At 33.5% G+C, this 14078-nt stretch overlaps 2 protein-coding genes across 2 annotated transcripts in view; one reads left to right on the top strand and one right to left on the bottom strand.

Moving 5' to 3' along the window:
* The window catches only part of FAM227B (family with sequence similarity 227 member B), a 253390-nt gene that overhangs the window by 82877 nt on the left and 156435 nt on the right, over nt 1-14078 (top strand). The window lies entirely within an intron of this gene.
* The window catches only part of FGF7 (fibroblast growth factor 7), a 62929-nt gene that overhangs the window by 2558 nt on the left and 46293 nt on the right, over nt 1-14078 (bottom strand). The window lies entirely within an intron of this gene.

Genomic DNA, 14078 nt, shown 5'->3' with positions numbered 1-14078 from the left:
TTGGATTCAAAAAGAAGAGTTACATACTTGAATTTCGCTTTTTCTTCTCTAGAATTACATTTCTAATTTACTGTAATAGTAATAATAACATCAATAATACCTAAAGTTTATTCAATTCATACCACATGCAAAGTATTGTTTTAGCACTCATGTATTAATACATGTACTTATCACCAAGACTATAAGGCAAGTACTCATATTTTCCCCAGTTTACAGATCAAGAAGCTCAGGTACAAAGAAGTAATTTGCCCAAATTCTCAGCTGGTAAGTGGCAGAAGTGGAATTTGAACCCAAAAGGTCTGGCTCTTAATCATTATATAATGCTATGAAAGTATATAATTAGCTAACATCTTTAATTTTCTACTTAAGCTTTATATTAATAATTATTGCCGACAGAATATTTCTTGAATATACTGAAAATGAATAAAATTCCGACTAAAGCAATTGTAAATGATGATAAACAGAACCAACTACCTTTAAAAAATTAAATATTTTATTTTGATTTATTTTTTAAAATTTTTATTAGAGTATGGTTGATTTACAATGTTGTATTAGTTTCAGGTGTACAACAAAGTGAATCAGTTATACATATACATATATCCACTCTTTTTTAGATTCTTTTCCCATATAGACCATTACAGAGTATTGAGTAGAGTTCTCTGTTCTATACGGCAGGTCCTTATTAGTTATCTATTTTATATATAGTAGTGTGTATATGTCAATCCAGTCTACCAATTTATCCCTCCCCTCCCTTACCCCCTGGTAACTATAAGTTTGTTTTCTACATCTGTAATTCTGTTGCTCTTTTGTACATAAGTTCATTTGTACCCTCCCAAAATAGTAAATATTTTAAACTGATAGTGAACTTTTTGATAATGAAAACAGCATCTAAAACCAAATTATGAGTCCTGATCACAGAATATTTTATAACTTTATACCATTTAATTAATTTTTTAACCATTATTGAAATTGCCACAAGAAAACCTACTGTTTCATTATATATCATTTCCTAAAGTGCTGTATTTTAATACTCTATAACTACAGTAAAAAAAAAAACCTCTCAATCAATTTTTTAAAATGGCATAGAAATTAAAAGTTTAGTGAACCGTTTTATGTAACTACTGGTAATTATACTTTAAACTTGAGACTTTCTCTTTCTTGCGCTTAACATAATGCAAAGAAAATTCCAAGTGAAAATTATCTGCATAAATCAAGTTTCCAGAAGCTGTGTTCTAAAATAGTCACTTAAGTGGAGGAAATTCTAATTTTTTATTCCATGCCTTCACTTCATCCTCTTATTTATTCTTCTGGCTTCATTTTTCCTATCTGGAGAATAAAATTTTTACCCATTTCATCAGGATTAATGTAGCCTAATTAATATGTGTTATCTGTTTCCAATATATGCTGCATATAGAAGTCATTTTCCCACTATACTATGGTTAGCACTAGTCAGAGCTCATCCAATTGAGAGTTCTACAGCTGCTCATCTAGAAATTGAGGTCTATGAAGAAAATGCAAAGGAATGGATATTTATATTTTAAAGTATTTATGAAGCATTGTCAGAATGCATAGAACTGTATGGTAATTTTAGGATACAAATTAAGAAAAACAGCACTGGTTTCTGAACTCCAGAAGTTAAAATCTAGTATAAACAGCAAAACACATATGTAAACACACACGTAGATACACCTTAATTAAAAGAAAAGAAAACTTCTGGAGACACAGCCCTGAAGGAGAGGCTAAGGGAAATGTTAACAGTTGCTTACAAGCATGTGAAGGATGTGATGCTGATGCATTCATGCAAAATTCAACAAATCTTCAGTGAGAGCCAATTCTGTGCTAGGCTCAATTCAGTGACAAACCCTGCCCTTTTGGAGCACTTTATCTGGCAGCTAACTCTTCTTGTTCAGCAAAGGAAGATCAAAGGGAAATAATTTATTACGCAGCAGAATCCAAATAGGTTAAGTTTATATCAATAAACTCAGTGAAGAATACTAAAGAAATTCACTGATTCAACCAATTTGCAAAACCTTCAAAATTGAGTAAATATATCTATTTAAAAACATACGGAATAGTTGATTTCTAAAGATCTTACCACTGTAAAATGTGAAGTCAGTTTTTTCCTTCTAGTCCCTTTCTCCTGCTCTTTCCCTCCTTATTCAATATTTTCTCTTAGAAAGGAGAGTACTGATGCATAGGCTTAGAGTATCTTTCATGCTCAGTTTTAATTAGGGAATGAAATCTGTCATGTTTGCTGGCTTTTTCGTTTATAGACCAACTGTCTACAAAATATAACTATAGAATGATAGAGGTATTGTTGATTATGCTATGTGGACACTTTCCCTTCAGGTTCAGTCATGACAATATATTCATATTGTCCCATCTCTAAACCCTTTTCCTCTATCCCCTGCCTGCCCATTGCCCACCATATTTTTGTTACACTCTGACACTCAATAGGTGATAAACATTGTTAATCTTATCCCTCCGCACATTGGGGTTAAGGACATCAAAAAATCTTTAGATTTTAAACAACCCAATTAAAAAATGGGCAAAATGTCTGAACAGATACCAAAGTAGATATACAGTTGGCAAATAAGCATATGAACAGATGTTCAATCTTTAAAGATTCTACTTTTAACCAGGATGAGGACAGACTTGAAAATGGCAAGGTTCCTGACACAGTAATGTTGTATATTGTTTGACGTATTTAAAAAATCATTTTACTAGGAAATCAACAGACCTAGAAATATATTTCTTGGAAGAGCATTAAGTAGTACTGGCAGAATTAATACGCTATCAATCCTGACTTTCTGGTCTGTTTTGCCCCGTGTGCTGTGCCCTTTTTTATTCAAGAAGACCCAAGAATGAAGAAACTAAAGTTATCATTCTTTCACTTAAGTACAGAGTAGGAAGTAGTGTTCCTACAGATTTTAAAGTGTTTTAACTTTCCTGTTTTCAAAAAAAGTTTTTATTAAGAATTTATTTTTTAGAGAAGTTTTAGGTTCACAGCAAAATTGAGGGGAAGGTACAGAGATTTCCCAACTACCCCCTGCTCCCACACATGCATAGCCTCCCCAGTTATCACATCCCCCACCAGAGTGGTACAGTTGTTATAATTAATGAACCTACATTGACCATCATTATCAACCACAGCCCATAGTTTACTTTATGGTTTACTCTTGGTGTTTGGACATGTATCATCATTTTTGTATCATACAGAGTATTTTTACTGCCCTAAGAGTCCTCTGTTCTCAACCTGTTCATTTCTCTCCCTTACCCGCAACTCTTGGAGACCACTGATCTTTTCACTGTCTCCGTGGTTTTGCTTTTTCCAGAATGTTATATAGTTGGAATCATAGAGTATGTAGCCTTTTCAGGTTGGCTTCTTTCACTTAGTAATATGCATTTAAGGTTCCTCCATGTCTTTTCATGAGTTAGCAGAAAAAAAATTCTTAGTGTTTGATCATGTAAAAATCCACCAATCCCAGCTCCTTCAATATTTCTTTTCCCTGAACGTTTTAAGATTTATATTTAAAAGTTTTGAGGGGCCATATATTAATATAGATGTTCTAGCATGATAACTAAGAGTTATTTTAAAGTTGAAAATAAGTGGAAACAGTGGCTTAATGGTTATTAGGTCACTCAGAACATTTAATTTTGTCCTTGACCAAATATACTTTCTTGGGCACATTAAAACTAAGAATTGGTACCAAAAAAGAAAAACATTTTAATGTCAAATGACTTTTATGATTTTCTGTCAAGCTGGGATTGTTAGATGGAAAATCTTCACCATTATATATTTATATTACATTCAAGGCTATAGATTCCATTCATTTTTATATCATAAAAGTACATCCAAATACATACATACATGTACGCAAAAAATACATCTCATATTTCCAAAATAAAGAACTCTTAAAACTCAACAATAAACAAATAAGCAACCCAGTTAAAAAGTGGGCAAAAGGTCTGAACAGATGTCTCATCAAAGAAAATACACCGATGGCAAATAAGCATATGAAAATATGCTCAACATTATATGTCATTAGGGACTTACAGAATAAAACAACGAGATACCACTACACGACTATTAGAATGATTGAAATTTTTTAAGATACCACTTGCAGACAAGGATGCAGAGCAACTGGAACTGACATTCATTGCTAGTGGGGATGTAAAGTGGTACAGCCACTTTGGAAAACAGTTTGGTTTCTTACTGAATGCTAAATATACTCTCATCATACAATCCATCAATCCTGCCATAAGTGTTTATCCAATTGAGCTTAAAATTTAAGTCCACACCAAAACCTGAACATGAATATTTATAACAGAGTTTTATTCTAAACCATCAAAACTGGAAGCAACCAAAATGCCCTTTAGCATATGAATGGATAAGCTACGGTACATATGTACTTTGGAATATTTTTCAGCGATAAAAGGAAATAAGCTATCAAGACACAAAAAGATACGGAGGAACCTTCAATGCATATTGCTAAGTGAAAGAGGTCAGTCCGAGAGACTTCATATTGTATGATTCCAGTTGTATGACACTCTGGAAAAGACTAAACTATAGAGACAGTAAAATGATTAGTTGTTGCCAGGGGCTTAGGAAGAGGGGAGTAGGATGAAAATGTGAAGCATGGGATTGTTAAGGCAGTGAACCTGTTTTATATGATACTGTAATAGTGGATACATGATATTATACATTTGTCAAAACACATAGAACTATACAAGGCAAAGAGTGAACTTTAGTGTAGACTATGGAGTTTAGTTAACAGTATGTAATTACTGATTCATTAATTGTAACAGATATACCACATTAATGCAAAAATGTTAATAGTAGAGGGACTGTGTGGGGAAGTGGTAGTGGTATGTAGGAACTCTACTATGTACTCATTTTTTCCTGTAAATCTAAAACTGTTCTAAAGAAAAGTCTATTAATTTAAAAAGTACAGTCTATATTTTAATTAATAACATTATATGATTGAGTGTATAAGAAACTATAGAGTTGACACTTGAACATAGCAGGAATTGGGCCACCGACCCTGGCAGAGTAGAAAATCCATGTATCAGAGTCAGCCCTCTGTATCTGTAGGTTCCGCATCCTCAGGTTCAAGCAACCACAGATCGTGTACTACCTTAGTACATATTTATTGAAAAAAAAAATCATTTATAAGTAGACTAACACAGTTCAAACCCATTTTGTTCAAGAGTCAACTGTAGTGGAACTTTTTATGATTTATTCTTAACCCAAATATGTAGTAATTCTGGGGTTTGTTATTAATTACTACTATTAATGTCTTTGGTGATGGATTAAGATCGCTTACCAAGTTAATGACTTCTCTTTGTGAAATATGGACAGTTATGAGGAGTAAGTTTACAATGCAAACACACTTTGGGAAGTGTAGGAAATACAAATATTCTACATACAGACCACTACTACACTCATGTGTGATATCTCTCAGGTGTATTGGGATAGAAAAATAACTGAGGTCCAGGAATATTTTAGAAACCTGATCTGGTGACTTTAATTGTGATGTCATCAAAATATCTGGATATTAATAAAATACATATCAAAATTCAGTTAGTATTTCCTCCTACAGAAAACAAAAATGAATGATACCAAGCAGTATATACCAAATGCTACAAAGAACAGGATGGAAAATCAATTCAACTGTTATTCACAAGAAAGAGGTGTTACATATCCTAGGTGGTCAAGGGAGGATTTGAGGAACAGATAGAACTTGAATTACATCTTGAAGGATAGATAAGGTTTACATAGGTAGAATGGAAACGTCATGCTAATTGAGAAATAAAAGTATATGTAAGATAGTAGAGTCAACGATTCATAAGTCATTTTTAGAAGATTGAAATTAGAGCTATCTGTCTGGAGTAGGAAACATATCAAGAGACAGAAAAAGGTGGAAAAGGAGTTAGGATGAGATTGTTGAGGGCCTTGATTGCCAATTTAATGAATTTTAACTTTTATTTGTAGACAATGAGGAGTCATTGAAGGTTTGAAATTTGAAAAATGTCAGGATATAAATTGTGTTTTAGAAAAATTAATTGGATGTGCAGAGTAGTTAGAGAAAATTACTAGACTTGTATAAGCCTGATTTTCTTCCTCTGCTAATAGTATGAGTTGACCCATAATGGGCTATTGTTGTGACTTTTAAGTAAGTTAATAAATAAATATTTTCAAAATGTCTCAGTTTAACTTCGAATACAGGAAGTATCAGTAGTTATAACCCATATGAACAAAAGCTCTTCGGTGTCCTCAATAATTTTTATGAGTGTAAGTTGCCTCAAGTCTAAAAAGTTTGAAAACACCTTTTCTAAATTAATTTTATTTCCCCTGGTCTGTTTAGTTGCAGTTTGTACTTTGTATATTGTACCCTTATTATTGTAGGTTAAATAGTTTTGGCCACTTTATATAACTTTCTACATACATAGGTTTATAAATAAAATCTCCATGGCACATGCATACAGAAATACTCAATATATTCCAAAATGTCTGGAGAATTTCTTAATGATATTTTAAAACATCAAGTTGCAAATTATAATTAAATTATGTAAGTAAATAGTAAAGCATGTAAACCATTTGTTTGATCAACTTGGTTACTAGTTTAATGTTAGTATGGTTTTAATTAAAGAGTAAGGCTAAGAAATGTATTTACACTGCTCTGATTTTTGTACACTGTTACAATTACAAGAACAGGAAGAATTTTTCTAAATATGTGTTGTGTATTTAAATCCTGTATCTTAGTGTTATATTTTTTACATATTATGCATGTGATTGCTCCAATTATTATTAAACCTGTGTGTGTGCATGCACACACAATATTGTAAATTCAAAAGAATTGACTTCAAAGAACAGTAGACTCTTGATTTTGTATACTTGTGTCTCTCTTGGACATCTTCAGTCCCTCCCTTCATTGCCTTTTGATTACAAAAATCCACTTTCCAAATTTTTCTCTCAATAAGGCTGTTTTAAGATATTCATAGACCCTAAGTACTACTATTTCCCAAGACCACCCTATACCAATCTGACATTAAAATACATCCATATTTCTCATTAGATACAATATTTTATAACTATTTTAAAGTTTTATATAAATTTTCTTTTGAAATTACTTGGCCTAAAGTAACTCATTTTATTTATCATTTGCTATCAACTTTCTGCAAATAGTGTACATTCTAGGGAGTTCTTGCAAAGTGAAAAAAAATTATCAAATTGTTTTCAAATGTTATGAAAAATATTGATAAATTTAATAAATAATGAAGTTGGCTTGATATATTTTATAAGTTAAATATTTGCTAATCTCTTTTTATTTTCTTGTCAGATTTTACTGTCAATATCTAAATTTCAAAGGTTTAAATATATTTGTAAGCTTGATGTTTTCACAGGCTCTAGGCTCTGTGCCTAAGGGCCAAATGAATAAAATGTCCCTGCCCTTAACTCTGAAATCTTTTCAAAAGACTATCCCGCTTCCTTTTCACTAGCACCAAATTTCTTGAACTATAGACTAAATCTGCTCACTTCTCCTCAATTTAACACTTGCATTCTAACTTTTAATCTGTTTAATGGCTTTATCTCTTCAAGGCCATCAATGACCTCCTCAGCGCCAAGTTCAAGAGTTTTTCAATAGTCATAAATTTCTTCTCTGCATCTTTTGGCACTCTCAACATCCCTAGTTCTATTCCTAATTCTCACTGTTTCTCTAATCTTGCACTACCTTGATCTATTAATTTTTTTAAAATGGTTAATTTTTGTGTAGCCATATCTATGTATCTTTTTTGATAATTTATTGTATTTTTTTATGCTTAAAAGTATTTTTTACATTTCACTATCTGAAATACATTTTATTCTAGCTTTTGTAATGTAAGTTTTGAATATATCTCTTAAATTCATCTGGAATTAATTTTGGGATATGATGTGAGATGAAACTCTAAACTGATATTTTATGCCAAGACTGAATCAGGAAGAAATAGAAAATATGAACAGACCAATCACAAGCACTGAAATTGAAACTGATTAAAAATCTTCCAACAAATAATTTTTTCAATATTAGTTATTAAATACGTCATTACATTTTTTACTGATGCAATGCCTCTCTTTTACCTTACATTGGCTATCTTGTTTTGTCCCATTGATGTATCTATCTGTCTGCTATATACCCACACTAATTTATTGTAGGTTACCAATTCTGAAGTGACTCATTACATTTATAGGTAGCTCTGATCCTAGGTGTTACTAAATACTCTCAGATATATCCTCTAAAGCTATGCAGAATAAATCAAAACCTTTTCCACATAACACCCCTTCAAAGACATGAAGACATTGGTCATGCCCCTCCATCAGGCAAAGCATCCATCTGTAGTTTCTTCAGCCATACCCGATACTGCATGGATTCCAGACTCTTCACCAGTTATATTACTTACTTAAAACCAGCTTCTCAGCAAGAACTAGATCTATATAGATAGCCCAAGACAGAATACTGTTCATTATTTCCCTTAATATAGACCATAAACTACAGTAATACAATCTCACCATCTTCCTTAAGCGTATTTTTAATCATTTCATTATTTTGGAGTACTGATATAATAAAAAGTGTGCATATCAAAAAAACCTTATTTCAGATTAGTATATTTTGAAGGTTATTTTATAAAGTTTAAGTATAATCATAATTCATATTTTATATATAAAGACAAATATCAGATATCCCTTTTAACATTATTTATTTCTTTATTTTTAAAGCATGCTTTGAGGACAAAAAATTTCAAAATGATCTTATGTGGTATGTGCAGAATTGAAATGTATTAAATTAAATGTAAATTAAAATATGAATGTCATAGTATTAAAGGTGACAAAATACACTTTGCTACTCTGATATGATTAATAGACTATTTCTATGCTTTTAAAAAATTAGGTCATTTATTTTTACAATTTCATCTAGTTTTTAAATGGTGAGGTAGGAGAAATAGTGTAATTCTGCTATTTGTAAGTAGTGCTTCACAAATAGAGTACTGCAGATATAGAGAGTCATTATACCCCCCAAAAAGTGAAGCCAACTCCAGTATGATTATCACAGTATTTTCTGCAACATATGAAATTATAGCAAATATTCATTGAGTGTTTACTATTGCCAGACCCCATTCTAGGCACTGGGATTTTACCAATCTGGAGAAGAGTATCTAAAAGTGAATTGTGGAGTTATCTTTATGCTTCTTATTAGCTTATATTTAACTCAGTATCCTTTATGCTTCCTATTGTTAACTGACAGCCTGTTAAGGTTATAAATTTAACACCATATGACAATGAGTGAACATATTTATATAATAGTGAAAACCATCATGATTTGATTATGTAGTGAAAGGATTAGTTAACTAAGTCATGAGCAAATTTGTCTCATCTCTCTAATTGCCAGGCATCTGTATTTGATATGTCTGTGTAGGCACTCAAACCATTCTTTTCTAAAGAATGATTTTTTACAAAAATATATAGAAGTTGTGAGAAGATTATGCCTTTAGTTAACTTAATTTGCCAAGCACCTTGGAAATCCCTGGGTGATATACATAAAATCACTGGAGAAATGATTAGTTGAATTTTTTAATTCAGCCTAAGATTATGTTAACTATTTTAGAAGCAGTGACACATTGATGGCTTATATTGAGGTTGTAAAGTACACAAGACTTTATTCATGTAAGTAAATCACATCGCCATTTTGTCATCATGCGATTTTTTTTTTTTACTAAAGTTCAGGTCTTTATATTTCTGTCTAATATTCAATATCCCTGTCTGTCAGAATGTTTAAAGTTTTAATTCAGCCACCTTAAATCCTATTTGTAAATTGATACGGAATAATTATAAGTAAATGATACATGAGTATATTAGAAAATTATGGTACCCGACATATTAGCTATTCCTTTCATTTGTCATCAGCAAATTTGAGAGATGTCTTCATCTCTAATGTGCAATGTTATGTAGCTCTTTTCCATCTTCTATTAATCATTGCCCTTTGCACTTTTTTACACCCATTAGAAGTTATAAGTTTTGATCCTAGCTCTTTTCTCTTGAGGCATACTGGGCTTCCTAGTCTCTCCTTGTCATATCTGCAGTCCTTAAATCTTCATGCTATGACAGCATGGTGTCATTCATTCAATCATATGCAGGCATTTTTCTCCCCCACTTTCTGAGCAAAGACTATTTATTATTCCCCTATTTCCATTCTCCTCTTTTTCCACAGCTGTAGAATTTTTAGCTGGCTGCACATAATGAACATGACATTTCCCAGTCTGCCTTGCAGTTCAGTTTGGCCATGTGACCAAGTTCTAGCTGATGCGATGTAAGTGGAATGAAATATCCCATGGCAATTCCCAGAAATCTTCCATAAGAGATAGCCAGCAGGAACCCCTTATACCCACTTTTTCTTCCTTTGTTCCATTCTCCTGCTGGAATATGGATTCTACCCTAGATTATGAGAACAAAGTGATTGTGGAACTGTGAGCTGACTGGAGCCTGTTAACTCTCAGATGATTTTATGGAGCAGAGTTGTCACTTCTCTAGATGTTCATTGGCTGGAGAAATAAATGATTTTGTTTAAGCCAAACCAAATCTTTAACTAATACACATCAATTTCATTTTCCCATCAGGCACATTCTTCACAAAATGCACATAAAAATACAGGAGCCCATTTTTTCAGTTATTATAAGCCACCAGCCAGAAAGGCAAATTCTGTATTCAAAGGGAAGTCCTATTAAGTATTGTTAATAGTCAGGTACTTACTTTCATAGTTTTTTTTTTTTTTCCACTTCTAAAGTCAGGAATTTAAACTAGACGAAGAAATGAAAACAGGACCTGTGCTCTCATGTCCTTCATTTTCCTATTCAGAACTTCAGTATCACTAGAGATTCCAAGTTTCTTCTGGTGCTGTCATTCATTCCTACATGTGTCAGCATTCAGTTAGTTTGATGAATCTTCACCAGTCCTCCTTTACATTGATACACCCATCAGGAATACCCTACCCCCACGCCACAGTGAGTTATGTCAAGCACGTGTTCATCTGCTTCTTAGGTAACAAATGACCTAATTTCAGCTAGCTTTTCTTCTTTTTTTCATAAATGTATTTATTTTTGACTGTGTTGGGTCTTTGTTGCTGTGCGTGGGCTCTCTCTAGTTGCAGTGAGCAGTGGCTTTTCTTGTTGCGGAGCATGCGCTCTAGGCACACGGGCTTCAGTAGTTGTGGCTTGCGGGTTCTAGAGCGCAGGCTCAGTAGCTGTGGCACACAGGCTTAGTTGCCCTGTGGCATGTGGGATCTTCCCAGACCACGGATCGAACCTGTGTCCCCTGCATTGGCAGGCGGATCCTTAACCACTGTGCCACCAGGGAAGCTTTTCTGACTTTCTTTTTTTTTTTTTTGCGGTACATGGGCCTCTCACCATTGTGGCCTCTCCTGTTGTGGAGCACAGGCTCTGGACGCGCAGGCTCAGCGGCCATGGCTCACGGGCCCAGCCGCTCCGCGGCATGTGGGATCTTCCCGGACTGGGGCACAAACCCGTGTCCCCTGCATCGGCAGGTGGACTCTCAACCACTGCACCACCAGGGAAGCCGTGACTGTTTCTTATTGTGACATAAAGCATGAGATGCTGTTGCCAATCTTTCAGAAAGACCTGATTCACCATTCTTTGTTAGAACAGCATAACTGTTCATTTGTGGAAAAAAACAATTTATTGGGTACTTAACTATGTTCAGTATTCTGCATATATGTTCTCTTTCTCATCTATAATTATTTCATTTGCCATATTCTTAATGATAGGTTAGATTCCCTAGCCTCTTTAGTTTTTTTCTTCTTGGCTTCCTTCCTGAATTAGTTATTTTTTTAAACCCACTATAAAAATTCTTCTCTAATAAGCTGTAGCATAGAAAGGAGTATCTCAAGCCTTTTCACCTTCACATCTAGCCAAGAAAAACAGCTTATATTTCTGTTACACATGGTGGCCATCTCAGACACAAGGACAAACACAACAGTTACATCCCAAGTCACTCCCAGTAGTTCACTGATGTCCTTACATCCTGGAATTTCTCCTGGCTGGTCATTGAGTTCCTGGAAGAATTTCTTTTCATTCTTTCTGGATGGTTCCCTTCTCACTGCCTGTATAGTTTGTTAATCTTCTAAGTGGAGCATAATACTGGAATGAACCACCTTGATGTCAGACCTAGCTTCTTTCAGTAAATATGATAAAACACAAATACTCAACATATTCTTGACAACAGTGGTTCAGATTATTTCTATCCCATTTGCTCAGTCCTCTTGCTGTGCCCATTTCCTCAGCTTCTAGGCCCAATGGATGTTGAGGCTAAGACATAAGAATAGGGAATTAGAGAAGTCAAGGATCATTTTAAACCTGGCTAATTTTGAGAATGAGTACATGAGAAGAAGTTGGGGTGGGACTAATAATGTGTTGAGTTTTATGAAGATGCTGAGTTTGAAAATTTGGCACTTTTCTGTATCTTGTTCCTAAATTTTACATAAGCAAATTACTCTGTGATCTAAATCCACAATTAAATTCTAGCTGTGCTAGATGTATAAGATTAACAGAATTGTTTGTTAGCAATAAAAAATAATTATGTGGGGCTTCCCTGCTGGCGCAGCGGTTGAGAGTCTGCCTGCCGATGCAGGGGGCATGGGTTCGTGCCCCAGTCCGGGAAGATCCCACATGCTGTGGAGTGGCTAGGCCCATGAGCCATGACCACTGAGCCTGCGCGTCCAGAGCCTGTGCTCCACAATGGGAGAGGCCACAACAGTGAGAGCCCCACGTACTGCAAAAAATAAAAAAAAATTAAAAAAAATAATTATGTGTAGCACCAAAAGTTTTCAGGTGATATTGGACTTTTAAAAATATGGCAATAATGTTAGTGTTTTTAAATTTTTTAACATTTACCCAGCATTCCCGATATTCATAGTGTTAAAGGGGAATATCTGTAGCCTTACATGAACTCCTCTAAGCCTGCTTCCCCCTTTAATCTGTAATCTACAGTCACATCCTGGAATTTCATCATTTTCCATGCTCTGATCACAATACTGAGGTCTTCAAAAGATGAAGTAAATCAAAATGTCCCAGTTTGATTATCATTGCATGCAGGGCTTAAATTTTACCAGTGGGAATGATATTGAGACATGTATTGAAGCATAACTACTTTTTCTTTTTTTTTTTTCTTTTTTTTCATAACTACTTTTTCTATTTAATACCTTCCTCCATTGATAAAATGGAATCATTGAACTCTTTAATTGTACTATGGAAATGAGAATTCTTTGGTTTGAAGTGGCTAGATAGTTCCTCAGTTCTTTCCTTACCATTATTTTTCATTTTGAATTTGTTTTTTTATTATTATAACTTCCTGGAGTCATAAAATATTGAAAGATAATGGCAGTATATTTTAGCCAGTAGCTTCTCAATCATGTTATTGCTGTTATCAACCACTTTTAAAGGCTTAGCTTAGTTGTGACAAGATCTTTGTAATTAAGATTGGTTTATTCACTGATTCCAGTAGTTGTTATAAATGAGCTCCTCAACTACTTTTAGTCTGCTGTTTAGTGAAATCAGGATCTTTAAGTAAATAGTTTGTTGAATTCTTAGTGACAACTAGTAATTTAATCCATAAGTCACTGTTTTGGCTTTGACTACAAAAAGAAAGCTGTTTTTACTGTTCTAACTCTGAGAAAGGGAATAAAAAATGTTGTGCCATTAAAAGCCAAATGATTTGTTGGTGTGAGATTTAGAATGAAATAAAATAATGTTTATAAATTGTATATAATTATGAGAACTAAATATAAAATATTTTGATGATTAAACTAATTTTAATGCTCCACACCCTTCAAATAGAAGTAGAATTATGTTTAATTTTTAAAGTATCTCTGGAGGAAGTAGCAGTTTTGTTTATAGATGGTACTCAGTGAAATGAATGGTATATTTACCTCTAATCAAGGAATGATTCTTTAAAGCAAATGTGTTCGAAAGCAGAGTAACATAAATCATATATTGACCATTGTAGATAAATTGCTTATAGGAAGATAAAA

The sequence above is a fragment of the Lagenorhynchus albirostris genome, chromosome 1 (assembly GCF_949774975.1).
Source record: "Lagenorhynchus albirostris chromosome 1, mLagAlb1.1, whole genome shotgun sequence".
NCBI lineage: Eukaryota > Metazoa > Chordata > Mammalia > Artiodactyla > Delphinidae > Lagenorhynchus > Lagenorhynchus albirostris.
The sequence above is the reverse complement of the archived record's forward strand: the minus strand, read 5'-3'. Positions and strand labels throughout refer to the sequence as shown.